This window comes from Panulirus ornatus, chromosome 68 (assembly GCF_036320965.1).
Source record: "Panulirus ornatus isolate Po-2019 chromosome 68, ASM3632096v1, whole genome shotgun sequence".
Lineage (NCBI taxonomy): Eukaryota > Metazoa > Arthropoda > Malacostraca > Decapoda > Palinuridae > Panulirus > Panulirus ornatus.
Window position 1 is genome coordinate 14618976 of NC_092291.1, and position 11783 is coordinate 14630758.

The window sequence follows — 11783 nt, forward strand, 5'->3', positions numbered from 1 at the left end:
CTTGTTCGATCGCCCCTCCTCACACTACTTATGATTAGTAATAATATACCCATATTTTCACACATTCATACTTCTTTAAACCTTAATTTCCTTACGGATAGGATCAATATCAAATCTATCACGTCTGTAAATCCGATCATGGATACACATCTTCTGAAATCCACTATTTTCTTAATCTCATACTTCCCGTCACCCACATCTTCCTAATGCTATTATCTCCTTCCTAATGCTATCATCTCTATTCCCCTTTTAAAGAGTCTTATCTCCCCCTACAGTAGAACCGTATTAACCGAGAGCAACTTAGTTTTCACTCAGTATTTAGTATACTCCATCATACACCACCTTAAACGTATAGTTTTATAATGATATGTCCTCGCGAACCAGTTATATCTATCAGGCTCACCTAAGACTAACTTATCAGTCGAAACCAACTATAAACTAAGTTCACGTCACCGTAAATCCATATCAATCTAAACCTATATATTTTCTAGCATCAATATCATCCAAGATCCCATAAAAAACACTAAAGCAAAATATCCTTGTACCTCGATCACCTTAATTTTACCTTTGATCTGCAATATAACAAAAGATCATTTCGTCAACAAATCAATTTCACTTTCAGCTCCTCCAGAATCTTTCAATGACGCAAATGAAGAACATGACGTGTATTCTGCATTTTACCAAAAGGACTTCAGGTTTTTCGGAGAGAGAGAGAGAGAGAGAGAGAGAGAGAGAGAGAGAGAGAGAGAGAGAGAGAGAGAGAGAGAGAGAGAGGGGGCAGCTCATTACGTCACAGCGCACACATATACCATTATCCTCATTTAATTAGAGGCTGACTCATCCGATGCAACATCAGGGCGTCGTGATCGGCGTGATGAAGGGAGGCGCATGTGAGGAGGGATGATGAGGGGTGAAGAGGGTGATGGGGCGTGGGGTTACGATGGGAGTGAGGTATGGTGATGGGAGAGTGAAGTCCTGTTGGGAGTGAAATTCAGTGATTTACATGATGGGGGAATGGATCGGGGAATAGGTCAGTGTAGTGGGGTATGGGATGGTGGGTGTGGAGAAGGGATTTGGATAAAAACGACTATGAAAATTGATGATAGGAATGAAGGATTGTGAGGTTATGAGAGAAAGGATGGTGAGGGAGGGGGAGGTGATGATGAGGAGAAGCAAGATGGCACAGCGTCTGCAGGTACGTGAGTGATAACAACAGGAGTGTGGATGGTGATAGGAGCTTGCCTTCAGTGAAATGTGGCTGTGTTGGCACGGAGAGTTAGTGATGGGGATGAAGATGAGATTACGATTTGGTGAATTACGGGGATGGAGAGTTAGTGGAGTGATGAGTGTTGATAGGCAGTGATGGGAAACGACAATGTTGAGGGTACCCAAACATTCATTCACTCGACTTCGGGTGGTAATGGGAGACAGAGTGAAAGAGGAACAGTTAGGTGTAGCAAGGGAAGCAATTTGAGGGACAAATGAAGAGAGGACACTGAGGGGAAGTAGAGAGAGCGAAGGGAGGTGTCGGAACAGCTGGAGGGTCCGGAAGTGGGGTGCAGCTGAGGCAGAACTGCTGAGGGAATTGGGTGATGGGGAGAGAGACAGGGAGAAAGAGAGAAAAAAGACACTGTGAAAGCGAGGAAAGAAAGAAAGGGTGGGGGATGGATTGAGGCAGGCGGAATGTTCACTAAAGAACGAAAGAAGGGGTAGGTGTGGAGGATCCGGAGGAAAACAAATAAATACAAAAATGAAAAACCATGAAAGGATTAGATACACACAAGCAGGAGGGTTTAAACCAACGTCCATCTTGACCAGGGCCTGTCATCTACGGGTCTACAACCCTCCAGTGACCCCACATCTCCTCCTGTGATTTTCCTCTTGAATTACAAGGGTGTGGGCCATTTTATGCCTCTCATGGACCTCATCTGTCAGGCAATAATAAGCTGGTGGTACCTGTGTGTCTACCCATCTCAAGCTAGTATCAACCATCTGTCTACCCATGAAGGAATGTGGCTGATGTAAGGCTAACCCGTTGCGCTCGCCGCATGTCTCGGTCGATTCGGGGATGATCTGGCACAGTCCTCAATCATGTGTCAAAGTTTCCTCTGAAGGTTTCAGTGCCCACAACACTTCCGTTTCTGGTATCCCTAGGTAAACCAGAAACGAATCTCTCCCTTGCACCGCTACTTTTTGATACATTCTCAAGGAAATCTTTCAGGTTCAATTACTCTGTTCCCTCCAGTAGGTGAGGCACTAGCTGTAACCTATTTTCTTACAACACCTTATCTGTTGCCGAGCGTCAATCATCATATATCGTTCACTTCTTCCTGTACAGATCGCGGTGTGCCATACTCTCAGTTTAACACAGAAAGTGTTCCTGTAACCTCTCCAGCTTACTGGTACATTAGATAGTGTTTCTGTAACTTCTCCAGCTTACTGTATTCAGCTTGCTCCAGTGGAGGACCATAAGACGAAGCGGTACTGAATTTTCTTTCTTTACATACACACTGAACAATATCATCATCAACTCTCTGGCTCCATACAATGATCGTTTCAACATGAAAGTTTTCACTCCTGCTCATTACATGGCTCTATGCTACGATCTCAAGCTCATGAAGTTCCTTGCACTTGTAGCTTCTCAGTTCATCACAACTCGAAGTTCATAGACGCTTATTCAATATTCAGTACTATTCATATTCAGTACATTCCCTTGCAGTGGCCTCGTATGGTGTTACCATCAAACTGATAGGTCTTTCACGACCTTAACTCGTGTTCAGAAACATCCCAGCCTCTCTTCTGTGGCCATCTATAAGTAATGGCAAAATCCCTTTGAGTTTCTTACTATCTTCCTTTGATCCCAAGTCCGATACAGTTATCATGCGCAGTACCGAAGCTAACACTGTTCCTTGTGGTTTCCTAAACAGAACACCTTCATCAGATGTAGTTCCGATTACAACCGTTTTTCATTTTCTCTTTGCCAGTAAAGTCTTTGACCACCTGCCTGGCTTACCTCTTTTAAGGTTCGTTTCGTTACTTGTTCGGACGAAATTCTGTGGTCTTCTGTACCAGACGTCTTGGCGGAGTCAAGATAAACAGTATCAGTTCACCTGCCTCTCATCAGAGTTTCCTTAAATATCATTGCAGTGACGTGATGACTGAGTCCTGTGTATCTTTAACTGACAAAAATCTGCGCTGGCCTTTGTCTGCATAGGTGTTGCTGATTAAGTGTCCCAATTTGTGATTATTTTTTTTTGATCTCTTTCAATCTATGTTTTTATATCTTGTTTTGAGATCACCGGGTCTACATCACTTCGGGAAAAAGCTTAGATCCTTTTTTTGGTGATACGTGGGCCATTCATCAGTGAACGTCTGCGATGATGTTTTCATCCGGGACTCGTCCCATGAGTAATATCGTCGGTTTTGTTATGGTCAGATCTGTCTCATTATGGGAAACGTTGGAATTCCACCCAGTCCTGAGGAGAGAGAGAGAGAGAGAGAGAGAGAGAGAGAGAGAGAGAGAGAGAGAGAGAGAGAGAGAGAGAGAGAGAGAGAGAGAGAGAGAGAGAGAGAGAGAGCGAGAGAGAGAGAGAAACTGAATTTTCTTTAATCCGGTCAAGTGTATGAGTTAGCAAGATACCAAGACAAGGCTGCTCCTCTCTCCTTTACTGTCCTGTCTTCATCTATGTACATTAGGAGTGTCAGATACTAGTACTGTCTTCCAGCAGATAACCTTCGTCATAGACCATCGGGGTCTTCTGCTTATTTCTGGCTTTCCCATGTACAGTCCTCCAGACGGGTAACTCCGTCACACACCATCGCGTCTTTTGCTAACTAGGTTTCCCCACATAGTGTATAATTCTCCCCATGTAACTGGATATGTTTAGCCCAGCATCCAACACCAGGCTGCCTGGACACTTGCTAAATCTTTAGCCCAGCACTCACCGTCGGGTACCAGTACGAGACGATCACCCGGGTATTATGTAACCCAGCAACTACCGTTACTTGCCTGTATACGGGAGGTACAAAAGAGGACACCAACACTTGGAAAATGTTCAGCCCCAGCGCCTACTTCCCGCTGCCTGTATGCTGGAGATTCCAAGACGAGAGTACCACTTGGGGAATGTTTAACCCAGCGCCCGCTGTCAGCTGCCTGTATAAAGAAGACAATGGTCTCCGTGTGTCAGGGGGAGGAGGGGGGGGTGGGGAGGCAAGCGGGTGCATCGCTGGCTTGAAGGACCCGCCTGACGAAGTGGCGTCGCTTCCCTTCTACCCTCGTGGCGAAGCGGTTCTGTTTTTATCATATTGCGACAACCATCATCTAAAGGATCATAAAATACTTTTGAAAATTTTCATGAATATTGCTTGTAAAGGTCTAACAACCCGGGGCACTTGAGGATTCTCGACCCTGCGACGGGGCAGCGGAAGGGTCGGAACGCCCCGAGTCGCAGGGGCCAGATGCGACCTTGTCTCAGCTTCCCGTCGTGTTCAACTGTGCATATCTCTGGCGACACGAAAGCCTTGAATTTTAATATATTAACCCAGAGCACTTAGGACGAGCTGGGCTGGGATGATACGCCTCATAAAATACCAACTGATTTAGAAAAGGATCGGTAACAGCTTCCGGTGTGTGGCGTGAGGGCTTTGTGGTGGCGCTCCCTGAAGACGGGAGAGAGGGAGGTGGGGGAAGGGGAAAAGAGGAGCAGAAAGTGGGGAGGGAGAAGGGAGACGGGGGTAAGAGCGGGGAGAGGGGAGGAAAGTTTTCTCAAGACGACGGAGGGGTGGAAGAGTGGCGGGGAAGGTTGATGAGGGAGGGAGTGAAAGATGCAGCGGCGGCTTCAGGACGAGGTGGGGCGCTGAGCGCTGGTAGCGGAGGGTGAGGCAGACGATAGCGGGGTGGACAAGATGAAGTGGAACACAGAGGGAGAGTGAGGGATGTGGCGGAACGCATGGCACAACAGCTGAGAACAAGGTGGAATGGCTGACGGTATATGTTTTTTCAAGCTTATGGCAGATTACTCATATACATTATATACACATAAATATATCCTCACTTAGCACCTTGTTCTGTTCCTTCTCAAGAAAGGTGATATTACAAAAAGAGAGGATTACGAGCCCCTTCGCTCCCGCCCCTCTTAATAACCTTTTACGGCACCCGGGAAATATGTGGGGAGTATTCTTCGTCCTCTGATATATATATATATATATATATATATATATATATATATATATATATATATATATATATATACGCACGTTTAAGAAAATCTTCCAAAATAATCTCTTTAGAGACAAATATACTCGATCGTGCGTCTTATTTTTGCCTTCGTAGACTAAATCACGAGTGATGTAAAGGCCATATACGTTTCCTTAACTTCCCTGCCTGCATAAAGACATCTATGGAATCAAGATTCACTTTATATTCATATGTTCCACCGCTTAAGCACATTTTAAAACGAGTGTCTCGTAATTCAGAGGTCCTTTCTAGACTCGCCTCGCTCCCGACACAAACAGAGAATTAAAGAGTTTGATCCCCGCTTCTGGCCCTAACGATCCGTAAATGCTCACAAATTCCTGGTAATAGACATGCCCGCCTAAAAATGCTAATCGCGATTCTCTTATTATGCAAATCGCGTTCCCAGCATATATTCAAACATACCCAACAAAGTATCGACTGGAGAGGCACGCCCGAACGTATTTCTGGGGAGGAGGTCGGAGGTATACTACCTCCTCCTCCTCCGCCTCCTCCTCCAACCGTACCTACGCCTCCGAAGGATACGAGTTCGAGACAACCGCAAGGAAGAGTCCTTCGCTCTTTGTTACGGCAGGGAAGACTTATATCTCCCCACCAGCAGGGACCTCACGCCTCCCCCGACCGGACTTATCTACGGAGTGCGCAGGGAGGAGCATCACATGTGGAGTCAGATATATGCAGATGCGACCGCGGTGACTTCCTCTCCCTGCCAAGCCAGCAAAACGGAGCCATCAGCTTCTTCACAGTTATTGGAGAGCGGACGATTACAGCTCTAAGAATGAGGGGTTCAAGGAGGGCTAGGATGGGGCGTTTGGGGGAGGGGGGGGGGACAGCGGAAAGGGGAGAGGGATGAGAAGGGAGGATGGGGGGATAGGGGAAGGGGCGGCGCTACTGAGAGATGATGGGGAGGGAGGGGATGGGAAGTGTGGTTGGAGGAGGGGGAGAGGTAAGGCGAAGGAAAGAGGGAATCCTCGGGGCGGAAGACCTTGGCTAATGAAACGAGTGTCCATTGCCGCCAGCAGGAAATTGTCGGTCCCTGATGGTGGCCACTACTCAAGGAGGTACTTAGGAGTCGAGGAGTAGGGTGCAGGGGGGAGCGAGAGGAGGGAGGGGGAGGATGGAAGAGGAGGAGTGTGGTGGTGGTGGTGGTGGTAATGGTTGTAGGGGGGTCATGTTGGTAGTGGTGGCACAGTACGTGTGGGTGAACCAGATAACGAAAAGACCTGATGGTATACGACGTTGTTATCTGCTGGAGGATTGTGCATGAAGCCAGACAACAGAAGTGTTGATGGTCCATGACATATATGTATCTGCTGAAGGACATTAATGGTATCCTAAATTCCTAACTGGAGACAGGGTCGTAAAGTAAATGTGTATGGCATAGGGGTGATAATGGTGATGGTTGGTGTAAAGTTAATGGTCGCGGTGCACTAATGGCAGCGCCACATGTCTGTGGTCGTAGTAGCATGAACGAGGAATGGATGGGGTCGTGATGATGCTGGTCGTGCTAGTGACGAGCTACTGGTTGCAGCTGTGGCTGGTAACGTGACGATGATGACAATGGTAGGACGTGTTCACACGATGCAAACCAGTGTTGCCCTACGAGCGCGAAGACACGACAGGTACCGTGTGAGTGGGTGGCTCAGCCGATGATGGTAGGATAGGTGTGTATGGTATGTCGATCAGTCTGGTCTTGGTGGAAGAGGTTGCATGATCTAGCTGCCTGTGCACACCTCTGTACATGTGTTTGTGTGTGTGTGTGTGTGTGTGTGTGTGTGTGTGTGTGTGTGTGTGTGTGTGTGTGTGTGTAATTACGGGTCTAGAGTCTTACACTCAAGCTGCACCGTCTCTTAACTCTGTATAAGTACGATGTCTAACTAAACAAACACATAGACACACTCCCCAAGCCCACGAAAGATATCCATATCTCGACCATAAACACTGACGTATCGCCCTACACATCCTCCTTTTTTTTTTTTTTTTTCTAGGTAGCCATTTGAAGCCACTGTAGCACTTGCCCTCTTTTAACGAACCATTTGGAATTTCTGGTGCCTCGGGTCGCAGGAACTGGGGAAATAAGGCGATGGGTCCGGTGCTGGGAGGCATGCCGTAAACACCACTTACTCGTCTTGTGGCTGCCTCACGGCGAAATAAGACAGAACCCGGAGGTCCTTCGAAAGGGCGCCTTCCCCCTTGGTAGGGATCCTTCGCCGGAGTTTCATCCTCGGGGTTAGTTCGAGGCTCCGAAACCATCAGATGGAACCAGGAACTTTGGGAATCAGACTCGCATGGGAAAGCCTGTGTAAGACTGTTCACTGGGATGTTAACAGTCACTCGCTCTCGCATGGACAGTGAGAAAGACGGACATAAAACGGGACGGCCCCCAAACTTTTTCGGTCTATGCATAGAAAGGGGAGAGCTGAACCGAGGTTCTCACTCCAGCATGGTTTATGAATGGGGAAGGAGCTCGAGAGAGAGAGAGAGAGAGAGAGAGAGAGAGAGAGAGAGAGAGAGAGAGAGAGAGAGAGAGAGAGAGAGAGAGAGAGAGACTCTCCCAAGTGGACAGTGAGAAAGACCGAGGCAACTGCAAGAGGCATTCTACGTCGTCCACGAGAAAAACAGGACAATGAGAAAGACAGAGGCAGCTGAGGAGAGAGAGAGAGAGAGAGAGAGAGAGAGAGAGAGAGAGAGAGAGAGAGAGAGAGAGAGAGAGAGAGAGAGAGAGAGAGAGAGCCCCTCTCCACCATGGTCCGTGGGAAACAAATGTGTCAGGTTTCCGTAAGTTGTGAATACACTATCGTTTTACTCACCACAGTCTGTTTCCGTGGGGCCACACTTGGGCTCGGTAAGGACGAGTCTCCCTGCCTCCAGCTCCGGGAGGATGGACCATCGCTACCCTAATGAGGATCTGCTTTTACCCGCCATTTGCCAGGGAGCAGACATCCCGTGCGTTCAGCCTATGGTAGGCTGGGCAGGTGGCCTCCACTGTTACACAGGCCACCGAGTCCGTCCAAGGGAGGGATAAGTTTACCCCCCCAAGTACACCAGGATACACCGAGGATTACCTGTCTGGTGAGTGTACAGAAGGTATGGCGGGTTTCCAGAAGGTATGGTGAGTTTACAGAAGGGGTGATCACACTTCAGTGAAGTCCCACGACTTGACTAGTAACAAGGGTAAAAAGACACGACCGCTGAAGTCTGCCTAGAGAGAGAGAGAGAGAGAGAGAGAGAGAGAGAGAGAGAGAGAGAGAGAGAGAGAGAGAGAGAGAGAGAGAGAGAGAGAGAGCGTCATCTGGAGGGAGGAAAAACAAAAGCGGGCTGGGTTGCGTTCCCCAAGAGACCGTCGACTGTCACTTGTTTGTCAACCGGTGACGTACATTTTCTCCCCTCCTCCTCCACCAAGTCGATGACTGGGAGTGAGGCGAGCTGCCTCTCCTATTATACTCTCTCAATGAAGAGTAGACAGACAGGTGAAGTGTTCTGTCTTTAGTATTTATCATCTTGATTCATCATCATCATTCCAAAGGGACTTGGAAAAGAAGAAAATCTTACGAGGAATATCTAAGCCTGTTTTTTTTTTATGTTTGATTTATCTGAATACAATGATCAATAGGGATTCTGAACCCTTTATACGTTAGTCTTTCTTTATCTTTATGGAATACAAATGTCGTTTATTCTGTTCTTTACCTGCATGATTTATCATTTACCATTTATCGCATTTTGGGCAATATGTGTATGTGATTCTCCGACTGCATCCATGTCTTTGAACTGCACAGGAATACATATACACAGTATCTAATGCATGACTGATATGCCACTTAGAAAAGATAATAATGAATTTGAATTGAGTTAACCAGCTGTATTTATGATACACTTTGAATCGTTTAAATTGTCAGATCTACCGGAAAATATAACCTATGATGGACAGTTATATATATATATATATATATATATATATATATATATATATATATATATATATATATATATATATATATATATATATATATATATATGCCCCAAGAGTCCTTCCATCTTCATGGGGCTTCCACAGCGCTCAGGAAGCCAGCCACGTCCAGCGGGCGGGATCATAAGTCATAAAGCATAGCAATGCCTGTATTTGCGCCTCGGTACAGAGTTCGCATGGCAACTTACAGGCAAGCGTTCGATGCCAACGTCGTGGTATAGATGCATGGTGGGCGTGAAGGGTCTTGTGCTGTGATGAAACGGTCTTTCTCGTGTTGTGAGAATGGGCGTTGTCCCGAGCGTAAGAAAGGAGAGAGTGTGACTCGTGTATGTCTGGGAAGTGGAGTTTCTCATGGACGTGTTTTGTTCGAGGTGGTGTTTAAGAGTGATCTATAAGGTCGGTTGGTTAAAGAAAGAGTTAGAAGGGCGGTTGTTTTATGTCCGTCTGGTTATTCCCTGTGTGTATGTGATTGGTTGAGTGTTTGTATGGGGGTTGGGGAGGCTATGTAGGTATAAGGCTGCTCAAACCCTCGCTTGTCTGAGAATACAAGAAAAACAACGAAAGCTGAAAATGCTCCTCCCCACAATGAAAAAGTCGGCAGAGTGAAAACTTACCTCATGCAATCATTAATCATACGACCCCACAATCATTAACCACAACCAGCAAAAGATTCAACCAACCAATCACGGCTTACCACAGCCGACCACATAATACCCCAACCAATCACTGCTGCCCACAAACAGTCTTAGAATACACCAATGAATCAATCCTCACCACAGACGACCACAGAATGTACCACAGACAACAACAGAATGAATGTCACTACTAACAAAAAACAATCAACCACTATAAACCTACACCACCAGAGAGGCTTGGATCCCCCCATAAACCTCGGATCCTCCTAATCAAAAGCATTTGATTCGGCTCAGCTGCCTCAACCCTCCGTCCCGGTGACAAGTGAATAACGAGCCCCACTCCGGTTCCATTACTTCCCTCCTAAAACTACCGCTATCTCCGCCTCCTCCTCTGCCATCTCACCGCTAATTGGTAGTTAAGAGCTGACGCCTCGACGACCCCCAAGGGCCAACCGAGCCACACCTCTCAAACAGCTTGATTGCTCAGAGGGAAAACTGGAATTGTTTTATGAAGAGTTTACTGACCAGAGGTTCATACTAGGCGCACGCGAGTTGAGGGAACTAGAACCTAATCCCTTAGGATATTAAGTCCTGATTTGTGCCCTCGGGTGAACTAGTCCCTGCTCTTTTTTTCAGTAAGTATTCTTACCCAATGTGGGCTTTTTTCAATGAGTATTCTTACCCAGTGTGGGATAATGTCTGGTACGGAATACCTCCCCACCAGACGGACATCCGGTGCGAATGCAGAGAAGAGCTCGGTCGAGGTATAGGTGATAAATATTCACACAGCACGTACCATTTCGCCCCCCCCCCCCCCCCAGGACCCAAAACAAAAGAAAATGGGGAACAATAGAATTTAGTGATGGGCTCGCGCGTCGCAACGATTCCGTTTGGGTTTCGACAGTCAATTCCCGCATATTGGCATTTTCACCGAGCTTGCCTCCCCCTCAATCTCGCTAATGCTTTCCATCCAACAGCCAGAGTGGAGAGCAGCGGCAGCAGCAGGAGGGAGGGAGGGAGGGAGATGGAAGAGGAAGAGGAGAAAGGAAGTGAGAGGGAGAGGGGTGCGCGGGAACTGGGGAGAAGAGTGGACTTGGGTAGCTGAGAGAGAGAGAGAGAGAGAGAGAGAGAGAGAGAGAGAGAGAGAGAGAGAGAGAGAGAGAGAGAGAAGGGGGGGGGGGCTAAGGAGACTGGGGGAGAAGAGGGGACTGGTGTGGGTGGTAGAAAAGAAGGGACACTTTAGCAGGTATGATATATATATATATATATATATATATATATATATATATATATATATATATATATATATATATATATATATATATATATATTATCCCTGGGGATAGGGGATTAAGAATACTTCTCACGTATTCCCTGAGTGTCGTAGAAGGCGACTAAAAGGGGAGGGAGCGGGAGGCTGGAAATCCTCCCCTCTCGTTTTTTTTTTTTAATTTTCCAAAAGAAGGAACAGAGGGGGGCCAGGTGAGGATATTCCACAAAGGCCCAGTCCTCTGTTCTTAAACGCTACCTCGCTAACGCGGGAAATGGCGAATAGTTTAAAAGAAAAAGAAAGAAGATATATATATATATATATATATATATATATATATATATATATATGATACCAATAAAAATAAAGTAAATAATATGGAAACAAATGATTGAAAAACGATAGTTTACGGTGAAAATATCATTATTAAGGCATCAGTCAAAGATGAATGTGTACAGTATATGTTCGCGTACCGTACATGTGTATACATATGTATAATCATATTTCTGGATGTGATGAATATGAAGGCCTAATTGGTCGTTAAACCTGTGATCGTGACGTATAAGCTGAGTGTACATACGTGAAAAAAGAAAGATTTGTACGAAATTACAAATTCAAACGAACAATAAAGAAACAAAATGAGTGTGCACCAACTGG